Source organism: Coffea eugenioides, unplaced genomic scaffold (genome assembly GCF_003713205.1).
Source record: "Coffea eugenioides isolate CCC68of unplaced genomic scaffold, Ceug_1.0 ScVebR1_1474;HRSCAF=2328, whole genome shotgun sequence".
NCBI classification, from domain to species: domain Eukaryota; kingdom Viridiplantae; phylum Streptophyta; class Magnoliopsida; order Gentianales; family Rubiaceae; genus Coffea; species Coffea eugenioides.
In genome coordinates, this window is record NW_020861879.1 from 42,934 (window position 1) to 54,630 (window position 11,697).

Genomic DNA, 11,697 nt, shown 5'->3' on the forward strand with positions numbered 1-11,697 from the left:
TGATTCGATGAGTGAAGAATGAAATTTCATTACCAATTTGGGAAAAGTCATTGATCAATTCCATCTTAGCGTCCAAGAACAAACAAAAGTGCCCAACTTCTTCGTTATTTCCTTGAAGCCGATACTTGTTCAGGAGAGAACGAGGAATATTCTTTATTATTAGCAGTTGAATTGGTAAAAAGGTGCAATTTCCTCGTACAAAAATTCAAGCTACATTAGAAGAAGTCGTCTTCGGCCCCTCCAAACTTCATTCGCTTGCTTTGTAGTTCCAGATCTTCATCAAGTCAAGAAACCCCAGTTGCAAACAATAAATACCGCACTTGTACGGTTTACTCCAGGATTGACCGATACTTTAACCAATACGGCATGCCTGTGCAATTTACTCACTACTATTCCAGATTTTTCAGATAGAATTAGAGTTTATAAAGGTAACTTAATAAATTTTTTTTTCTATTAACATTGTTTTTTTAAGGTATTTTTCTTGATAATTTGTGGTAGTGATTGATTCTATGCGGTTATTATTATTATTATTTTAAGCTTATAATTTACGATGTTATGAGAACAAAAGAACAAGTTGGTCTTTGGTTTCCATTTTCTTGTTTGTTTGAGTTTTAGTTAATTAGTCAAAGTTTGACTTGGAACCCATTCGGGATAATGCCTGAGGATTTGAGAGTACTTATTAGGAACTTGGACATTTTTTATTGATCCTGACGCTTTTGGAAAAATCAACTTTGATTAGAAGTAAACTAATAATACTACTGCTACCACCATTATATTCATCTCTTAATTTTCTATCTCTTGCTTTTAGCTTGATTCGCAATATTAACTAGTAGTACTTCTTAATTATCCTATCATTTTTTAGGGATGAAATAGCACAGATAGCTCATTTAATATATTCTGTATTGCATTTTCTGCAAATTAATTTCTGGTATGTTGGAGAACTCTACTTCTCCTTTCTAATTTCTTAGACTGACTTGCACCAGGAAAATAATTCTGTTCACTGTTTAAAAGTAACTCGTTATATTGTATGACATATGAAAGTAGGCTACGTGTTTGATTTCCTCTTCTGATTTCAATACGGCAACATCAGAAACTTACATGAGCAGAAACCCCCGAGTTTTGCATTATCAAATTTTCAGTTATATGCATCTTCATCAGTCAAAGTTTTATGTATTTTTACACTTCTCCACTAAGTTTTGTCTGTGACCTGTGTAGCACTTGGAACTCTGTGCAGAAAGTGCAGAAAGCATTATTGCAGTCGGATGTCCATGCAAAATCTGATAAAAGTCCTGTAACAGTAGCTGTGTAGCACTTGGTGTATGATAAAATTAGCGACGAGGTATGTTATAAACGGTAATGACTTTTACAAATAATCCCACGATTGAATTTATTACAGGGTAGTGGAGAGAGGTTTTCTCCAATTAAATGAAGCAGAGCCTGGTCTACTTGAACAAGAACTTAAACTAACTGCTTGTAGAGTAACATCTGTAAGTAAGCCTTGGATATAACTGCAATTTCCCATGATTAAGCCTATTAATTCTACTTCCTTATTTTGTTAACTTTTCACACCAGGTGCAGTGTCTTGTTCTTTAAAGGAGGTGAGATTATTGTATACTTGTTGTAGCAAATTAGTGACCCCGTCAAATTTCTTGGAAGGCGCTGAATATTAGATGAGAATGATATTAAGAAGCAAGAGGAAAAGCTAGAGGCAGGTACTTCATTTCTTGTGAAAATGGTACATTTGCTCTACAGCTAAAGCAAAATGGTCGTTGTGTCCTTATTCAAATATTATTTGTCAAAGGAAAATGGTCTTAATTTAGCATTGAGCTTATGCAGTTTTACAGTCACCCTTACTTGACATGGAAACATTGTGAACTGATGCCCTGCGTAGGTCTGCAAGGAGGAGGAAAGTGGTGGTGCCTTGGTGTTTCAATGTTGAAGCTGATGGCTTGGTTCCTTTGTTTTGTGTTTTTGAAATCCACAATTGGTTGAATTCTTGTCTTACCTTTGAAACTAGAAAGGACTATTACAATTCAAAAGGGCTACCTTTGAATTCTTGTTTAATATTGTCATTGTTGGTTGTGGTTTTGCCTAAATGTCTCAGCTGGTTGTTGCTCTTGGGGCTTATCGAGGTTTTGGCTGGTATTTTGCAAAAAAGGAAGTAATTTGCTTTTTTCATTATAGTAGTCATGGATTATATCAATATTTGGCTGTATCAATGTTTGCTTTTTTCAGACGCCAAGAGACTATTAATGGCTAGGACTGGTGTTGCTTCCAGAGGCCAAAAGTTTCGATTGCTAACAAACCATTTCAATGTTAAAGTAGCCAGAAATGAGGGCTGCTTTTCCACTACAGTGTATATAACCTCTATCTCTATGATGGTTGTTTAAGCAAGCAATTTAGCACAAGTATTCTGTTCTTGATATGCAGGTGTCGATTTATATTATCATTGTTGCAATATTTTCCATTTATATTGTCATTGTTGGTTGTAATTTTGCCATAATGTCCTAGCTAGTTTCGGGGTTTTGGCTGATATATTGCCAAAAAGGAAGTAATTTGCATTTTTCATTAAAGCTTGAGTAACAATTAGCTAAATGCAAGAAAAAATAAATTATTAAAGGTACAAATTGGTTTTTTCCTTTAAATTTTTAGTAAAAATTAGCTAAATGTAAGAAAAAAAAGAAATTATAATATAAAAAAAGAAAAATTTTATGTAAGCAAATGTTTCATGAAAACAATTCTAATTCCTAATTAATTCTTCTCTCATCCAAACAAAGAATTTGGAATTCCAAATAAATTTCGTATCAATTCTATGTATTTTTCAAACGAAAGAATTGCAAGGATTTGGATTTCCAATTCATAGAATTCAAATTCTATAGAATTCCAATTCTAATTCAATTCCAATTCTGTAGAACCAAACGTACCCTAAATGTATTTTAACCAAACAATTCCCTTTTGAATTGTAAATTTGCAACCATGTGTATATAAAAGTGTTTAACCATGTTCCTAAGTTGATTTGGTTTGGAAATGTTCTTTTCTAGGGTTATCTAAAGTTGTTGTGCTTGTTTGGGTTTCAGACAGTGCATGTTATCTTCTCAAAGTTCTTTTGAGCGGTTGGTAGGGTTTACGCTCGTTCCGGATCCGTAGTCCCGGCGAGAGCGGGTCAGGCGGTCCGCCGAACCCTTTGGTTCACCTTAGGGGGAGGTGGGGCTGTCACAGGTGGAATCAGAGGTGCTTCGCGTGGTCTCTGCGCGGAGTGAGTTTGGGCCAAGTGGTGTTATGGTCCCGATTCCGTGAAAGTGTACGAATGTATAAGTGCTCTTTGAGCATAAGCTATGGATCGTGAAGTGTTATAAGATATAAACCTTTATCATGGTGCTTTGGGATAGTAGATCTGTAGGTCAGGTAAGAATCACGATTGTAGATGAATTACTCTTGGGACTGGCCAGTCCGAGTTGTGAAGTTATCTTATTTTGGGATTCTTGTACCCGACTATCAAATAGATAAGAGCCTAGGTTAGAAATGACTTGGGCAGACTTGAAATTTGATTCTATGGAACGTCTTGTGATGTGTTAGGGTAAAACTAAGGATGATTGACCCTGCCTAAGACATAAATTAGGTTATTATCGTAAATTGTGCCTGGAACCCTAGAGAGGGACAGCTTTTAGTTGGTTGGTCTTGTACCATTGGCCTAGTTAGCAATATTCAGGATCATTCCTTGTGCTTTTATCTAATTGACTGCTACTGTGTGATCTGTCTGTGTTAGATGTGCAATATGTATATTGCCTACTTTTATCACTTATATCTGCATACTTTGTTTTAATATTGTATTCGCGCTTCACTCCTAAAATGGTTAAGCCGAATGGACGATACTCGTAGTGGACGGGGACGGGGCCGCGGAACCTCAAATGAAGGAGGAAATTGGGAACCAATGCCAGGACTTAATCCCGAACTTGGACCCAAGAATTCAATGAGCCTGGTTAGTGAAGGGTACAGATTGGTTAGCTAAGTATGATACTCAATTTAACCGTGAGAAGGAAGCAATAAAATTATTGTATTCTGAAGAAGGCGATGGTAAGGAATTTCGGGGACGAAATTCTTTTAAGGGGGAGAGAGTGTGAGAACCCGTATATTTTCGTATTTTCTAGGGTTTTATTTTATTTAATCGCACGTTTTTCTGTAATTTCTTTATTAGAAAATTTTCTAACTCGTTTTATGAGTAAATATAGGTTTTAGATTATTTTTCTAGTATCGGTTAGGTTTTGAGAAATTAAGAGTGTATACCGGCCGTGGGACCCGCTAGTGCGAAAAGTTCGGTAAAATTCGGCCAATTAGGTTAAGCTTGGGATACTGGAATTAATTTACTAGGTGCTAAGAGATAATTAGAGGTTGTTAAATGGATGAGAGTGGAGAGACAAAAGGATAACCTAGCATTAAAGAGAGGGACAAATGTCACTTTGCTATTGGACTTGGAAGTTGACCATAAGACCATCTTACCACCTTTACCAAATAAATACCAAAAATTGGCCAAAAATCCTCTTATTTGTTTCCTCTCTTGGCCAAGCTTCTTGGAGAGCAAAAGAAAGAAAAGCTATCAAATTTCTTCTACTCAATCTTGCTCAATCTCACAATTTAACCGATAAAACCTCAAATCACTCCATAAAAACCCTTAGCTAGGTGGTAGTGAAGTAATAGGTGAAGTGGTTTGAAAGATAGTGGTGTAAAGTTGCTTCCTTTCTTGAGATTTCAAGGTGAGTAGTCAAGAAATTCCATCTTTGGCTTTGATAATGATGAATTCATGACTTGTGAAGGTTAGTTAGGTGATTTTGTGAAGGTTTTCATGACTTTTGGTGGTGTTTGATGAATTTTTTATTTTATGCTTAATTTTTCTGTTTTTATATGTTTAATGTTGTTTGGCCATGTATGATGGTCTAGTATGGGTTGGAAGGAAGCTTTGGTATGATAATTGTGATGATTAGTGGAAAATTTCTGGTTTGAAGCAAAAATTCCAGGTTAGGGTTTCAAACAGGCCTGTTCTGTCCGAATTTATTTGAGCAGGTTAGAGGCCGAATTAGCTTGAGATTAAAACATGAAAGTTGTAGAGAATGAGGTTTTATAGTTGCCTACAAAAGTTCAGCCCAATCAGAGCAACCTAACCGATGAAAAGACTGAAATATCCCTGCTGCCCTGTTTCTGTCCGAAACTGATAATCAGCTTTGATAATTGGTTAGCTTGACTAGGAATATTACCTAATTAGTTGTTGGTGTCTTCTTAAAAATTATAGCCTTGTATCTTAGCTTTCAAATGGCTTTGGAGTTGTGTGTGCTCAGATATGATTGAATGAATCAGGACTGCTCGTTAAATTTCACAGTAATCTGCGAACTAAAAAATCTGGGGTTGTTTTGGTGAATTTGATCTAGTTAGGGTAAGAACTGGACAGAGTGGCCTTCTTCAACATTGTATCCCTTTTCCTTATCTTCGAAACGGTGTAAATGACACCTCAATCTGACAAGGATAGCTTCAATTGCGTTAATTCCGCTAAGCAACAGCAAACCTGCCTTTTGTTTTCCAGCCCAAACTTCATTTCCGCATATGTCCTAATTTGATTTTGCACTTATATGTTCCATATGATTTTACTCTAGTAATATGTGGATTCGATTTATGACTCGTATTCGAGCCTTATTATGGCGCTAATTAAAGGTGTTTGATAGCTTGTGGTTTGTGGGTGTTGAGGTTTGGTTGGAAAGTAAAGAAAGACAAGGGAAATGCTGTCAAAATTTTCGCGAAGCTTCTGCACATTCTTTGGAAATTTGCTATATCTTGATGTAGAAAAGTCGGAATTGAGTTCCGTTTATTGCGTTTTAAACTAGATTCATAGGGTTATAAACCATGTAAAATTTAGAAACTGTTTATGTCTGTACCATTTATGGTGATTTTTCAAAGTTGACTGAAATATTGTACCTGTTCTGTCTTTCACTGGATAAAGCAGCAACTTGAGCCTTGAATTTGACTGACTTGCATTCTGAATCTTATGAGGGTGTTCTCTGGAAAGTTATAGCCCTTTGAATGTATTTTCCAACGGTAAAACTTTTACTAATTTTGGACTTACAAAACTTGAGATATGATTTTTCATATAGGGTTGTGCGAAACTGGAAAATCCTGTTTTCCTAGTATCGATCTTACTTTCATTTTCTACTTCAAATTTGGAGTTAGTCAGTCATTGTAGGTAGGGTTTTGAGATTGTTCATGCCTATAGGACTAATCGTTATCTTTTCACTCCAAAGTCACCTCTTCGCTTTACATTAATGGTTCATTTGGATAGGCACCTGACTTGTAATCGGGTTTTACTTGCGTATTCCACTTATTAGGTTTTGGAGTCCAGTCTTAAGTGTTTGCCTTGATTGTTCTAGGAGGTGCCGGCGAGTAAAACCACACTTGGGAAGGAAACTTTTTAAATTATCCTTGTTTGATCAGGTGAGTGTACCACTCTCCTGAATTATTGCTAAACCGATTTCCTATACTTGCAAATTGCTAGTTGAATGTCTTTCCTGACTGTTTATCTTGTATGAGACGAGGGTGTACTTTATCACACTCGTTCTCTTGCCTGTACTGAACAAACTGGAATCTATTACTTGTACTTGTTATGTACTTGAACTTGTTACTTGCACTTGTTATGATGTCGTTTGGAAGAGTATCCAACGACCTTCCTGATAAACCTGTGCTCAACCTCACGGGGAGTTAATTAAATCGAGCCAACGATGGCTTGGTCGAGATAATTGACAATCCATGGGTGCCTGTTCCTGGGGAAATCTTTGGGTATTGAGACTCTTGATTCCGGTATACTCGAGTATTACCATTCCTGTTCCTGTTTGGCGTTCGGGCCCGGTAAGGGGTATGTTTGGTGAACGTGATTTTGGCGTTAAAGTGGTGATCTATTGGACTGGTTCCTTTATTTGAACGTTGACGGAGGGTCAACAAGGCTGGATCAAGTATTGCAACGGGGATTTGGCTCCTGAGAGCCACCTGTATCCTTGAAATTGTGATGTTCGTTCATTTCTTTTACTTGATGCGGATATGTGTCTTGTAAATGTTTTCTCATGATTTCTACTGTTATATTTTTGGTACCTCATTGAGTTTCTAACTCACCCCGTTTCGTTATCCTTGTTTTCCTTACAGGAAATCACCTTTTGAAGGCTATGATGTTTGAAGCATGAGTTGAGCTAGTTTTAGTATTCTTTTGTATAGCTCCTCGATGGTTGGAAAACCTTAAATGTATTTTAACCAAACAATTCCCTTTTGAATTGTAAATTTGCAACCATGTGTATATAAAAGTGTTTAACCATGTTCCTAAGTTGATTTGGTTTGGAAATGTTCTTTTCTAGGGTTATCTAAAGTTGTTGTGCTTGTTTGGGTTTCAGACAGTGCATGTTATCTTCTCAAAGTTCTTTTGAGCGGTTGGTAGGGTTTACGCTCGTTCCGGATCCGTAGTCCCGGCGAGAGCGGGTCAGGCGGTCCGCCGAACCCTTTGGTTCACCTTAGGGGGAGGTGGGGCTGTCACAGGTGGAATCAGAGGTGCTTCGCGTGGTCTCTGCGCGGAGTGAGTTTGGGCCAAGTGGTGTTATGGTCCCGATTCCGTGAAAGTGTACGAATGTATAAGTGCTCTTTGAGCATAAGCTATGGATCGTGAAGTGTTATAAGATATAAACCTTTATCATGGTGCTTTGGGATAGTAGATCTGTAGGTCAGGTAAGAATCACGATTGTAGATGAATTACTCTTGGGACTGGCCAGTCCGAGTTGTGAAGTTACCTTATTTTGGGATTCTTGTACCCGACTATCAAATAGATAAGAGCCTAGGTTAGAAATGACTTGGGCAGACTTGAAATTTGATTCTATGGAACGTCTTGTGATGTGTTAGGGTAAAACTAAGGATGATTGACCCTGCCTAAGACATAAATTAGGTTATTATCGTAAATTGTGCCTGGAACCCTAGAGAGGGACAGCTTTTAGTTGGTTGGTCTTGTACCATTGGCCTAGTTAGCAATATTCAGGATCATTCCTTGTGCTTTTATCTAATTGACTGCTACTGTGTGATCTGTCTGTGTTAGATGTGCAATATGTATATTGCCTACTTTTATCACTTATATCTGCATACTTTGTTTTAATATTGTATTCGCGCTTCACTCCTAAAATGGTTAAGCCGAATGGACGATACTCGTAGTGGACGGGGACGGGGCCGCGGAACCTCAAATGAAGGAGGAAATTGGGAACCAATGCCAGGACTTAATCCCGAACTTGGACCCAAGAATTCAATGAGCCTGGTTAGTGAAGGGTACAGATTGGTTAGCTAAGTATGATACTCAATTTAACCGTGAGAAGGAAGCAATAAAATTATTGTATTCTGAAGAAGGCGATGGTAAGGAATTTCGGGGACGAAATTCTTTTAAGGGGGAGAGAGTGTGAGAACCCGTATATTTTCGTATTTTCTAGGGTTTTATTTTATTTAATCGCACGTTTTTCTGTAATTTCTTTATTAGAAAATTTTCTAACTCGTTTTATGAGTAAATATAGGTTTTAGATTATTTTTCTAGTATCGGTTAGGTTTTGAGAAATTAAGAGTGTATACCGGCCGTGGGACCCGCTAGTGCGAAAAGTTCGGTAAAATTCGGCCAATTAGGTTAAGCTTGGGATACTGGAATTAATTTACTAGGTGCTAAGAGATAATTAGAGGTTGTTAAATGGATGAGAGTGGAGAGACAAAAGGATAACCTAGCATTAAAGAGAGGGACAAATGTCACTTTGCTATTGGACTTGGAAGTTGACCATAAGACCATCTTACCACCTTTACCAAATAAATACCAAAAATTGGCCAAAAATCCTCTTATTTGTTTCCTCTCTTGGCCAAGCTTCTTGGAGAGCAAAAGAAAGAAAAGCTATCAAATTTCTTCTACTCAATCTTGCTCAATCTCACAATTTAACCGATAAAACCTCAAATCACTCCATAAAAACCCTTAGCTAGGTGGTAGTGAAGTAATAGGTGAAGTGGTTTGAAAGATAGTGGTGTAAAGTTGCTTCCTTTCTTGAGATTTCAAGGTGAGTATTCAAGAAATTCCATCTTTGGCTTTGATAATGATGAATTCATGACTTGTGAAGGTTAGTTAGGTGATTTTGTGAAGGTTTTCATGACTTTTGGTGGTGTTTGATGAATTTTTTATTTTATGCTTAATTTTTCTGTTTTTATATGTTTAATGTTGTTTGGCCATGTATGATGGTCTAGTATGGGTTGGAAGGAAGCTTTGGTATGATAATTGTGATGATTAGTGGAAAATTTCTGGTTTGAAGCAAAAATTCCAGGTTAGGGTTTCAAACAGGCCTGTTCTGTCCGAATTTATTTGAGCAGGTTAGAGGCCGAATTAGCTTGAGATTAAAACATGAAAGTTGTAGAGAATGAGGTTTTATAGTTGCCTACAAAAGTTCAGCCCAATCAGAGCAACCTAACCGATGAAAAGACTGAAATATCCCTGCTGCCCTGTTTCTGTCCGAAACTGATAATCAGCTTTGATAATTGGTTAGCTTGACTAGGAATATTACCTAATTAGTTGTTGGTGTCTTCTTAAAAATTATAGCCTTGTATCTTAGCTTTCAAATGGCTTTGGAGTTGTGTGTGCTCAGATATGATTGAATGAATCAGGACTGCTCGTTAAATTTCACAGTAATCTGCGAACTAAAAAATCTGGGGTTGTTTTGGTGAATTTGATCTAGTTAGGGTAAGAACTGGACAGAGTGGCCTTCTTCAACATTGTATCCCTTTTCCTTATCTTCGAAACGGTGTAAATGACACCTCAATCTGACAAGGATAGCTTCAATTGCGTTAATTCCGCTAAGCAACAGCAAACCTGCCTTTTGTTTTCCAGCCCAAACTTCATTTCCGCATATGTCCTAATTTGATTTTGCACTTATATGTTCCATATGATTTTACTCTAGTAATATGTGGATTCGATTTATGACTCGTATTCGAGCCTTATTATGGCGCTAATTAAAGGTGTTTGATAGCTTGTGGTTTGTGGGTGTTGAGGTTTGGTTGGAAAGTAAAGAAAGACAAGGGAAATGCTGTCAAAATTTTCGCGAAGCTTCTGCACATTCTTTGGAAATTTGCTATATCTTGATGTAGAAAAGTCGGAATTGAGTTCCGTTTATTGCGTTTTAAACTAGATTCATAGGGTTATAAACCATGTAAAATTTAGAAACTGTTTATGTCTGTACCATTTATGGTGATTTTTCAAAGTTGACTGAAATATTGTACCTGTTCTGTCTTTCACTGGATAAAGCAGCAACTTGAGCCTTGAATTTGACTGACTTGCATTCTGAATCTTATGAGGGTGTTCTCTGGAAAGTTATAGCCCTTTGAATGTATTTTCCAACGGTAAAACTTTTACTAATTTTGGACTTACAAAACTTGAGATATGATTTTTCATATAGGGTTGTGCGAAACTGGAAAATCCTGTTTTCCTAGTATCGATCTTACTTTCATTTTCTACTTCAAATTTGGAGTTAGTCAGTCATTGTAGGTAGGGTTTTGAGATTGTTCATGCCTATAGGACTAATCGTTATCTTTTCACTCCAAAGTCACCTCTTCGCTTTACATTAATGGTTCATTTGGATAGGCACCTGACTTGTAATCGGGTTTTACTTGCGTATTCCACTTATTAGGTTTTGGAGTCCAGTCTTAAGTGTTTGCCTTGATTGTTCTAGGAGGTGCCGGCGAGTAAAGCCACACTTGGGAAGGAAACTTTTGAAATTATCCTTGTTTGATCAGGTGAGTGTACCACTCCCCTGAATTATTGCTAAACTGGTTTCCTGTACTTGCAAATTGCTAGTTGAATGTCTTTCCTGACTGTTTATCTTGTATGAGACGAGAGTGTACTTTATCACACTCGTTCTCTTGCCTGTACTGAACAAACTGGAATCTATTACTTGTACTTGTTATGTACTTGAACTTGTTATGATGTTGTTTGGAAGAGTATCCAACGACCTTCCTGTTAAACCTGAGCTCAACCTCATGGGGAGTTAATTAAATCGAGCCAACGATGGCTTGGTCGAGATAATTGACAATCCATGGGTGCCTGTTCCTGGGGAAATCTTTGGGTATTGAGACTCTTGATTCCGGTATACTCGAGTATTACCATTCCTGTTCCTGTTTGGCGTTCGGGCCCGGTAAGGGGTATGTTTGGTGAACGGGATTTTGGCGTTAAAGTGGTGATCTATTGGACTGGTTCCTTTATTTGAACGTTGACGGAGGGTCAACAAGGCTGGATCAAGTATTGCAACGGGTTTTTGGCTCCTGAGAGCCACCTGTATCCTTGAAATTGTGATGTTCGTTCATTTCTTTTACTTGATGCGGATATGTGTCTTGTAAATGTTTTCTCATGATTTCTACTGTTATATTTTTGGTACCTCATTGAGTTTCTAACTCACCCCGTTTCGTTATCCTTGTTTTCCTTACAGGAAATCACCTTTTGAAGACTATGATGTTTGAAGCATGAGTTGAGCTAGTTTTAGTATTCTTTTGTATAGCTCCTCGATGGTTGGAAAATCTTAAATGTATTTTAACCAAACAATTCCCTTTCGAATTGTAAATTTGCAACCATGTGTATATAAAAGTGTTTAACCATGTTCCTAAGTTGATTTGGTTTGGAAA

The 11,697-nt window shown here is 37.3% G+C and overlaps 1 long non-coding RNA gene across 2 annotated transcripts; it reads left to right on the forward strand.

The window, feature by feature from the left end:
• The first annotated feature begins 215 nt into the window (after positions 1 to 215).
• On the forward strand, positions 216 to 2,015 carry LOC113755419. 2 transcript variants are annotated; one of them, XR_003465646.1, is made up of 4 exons: positions 216 to 428; positions 1,216 to 1,487; positions 1,573 to 1,712; positions 1,892 to 2,015. It is a non-coding gene; the product is annotated as an uncharacterized LOC113755419 (long non-coding RNA). The 2 variants fall into 2 exon arrangements; XR_003465645.1 differs by having other exon boundaries at positions 1,235 to 1,487.
• The last annotated feature ends 9,682 nt before the right edge of the window (positions 2,016 to 11,697 follow it).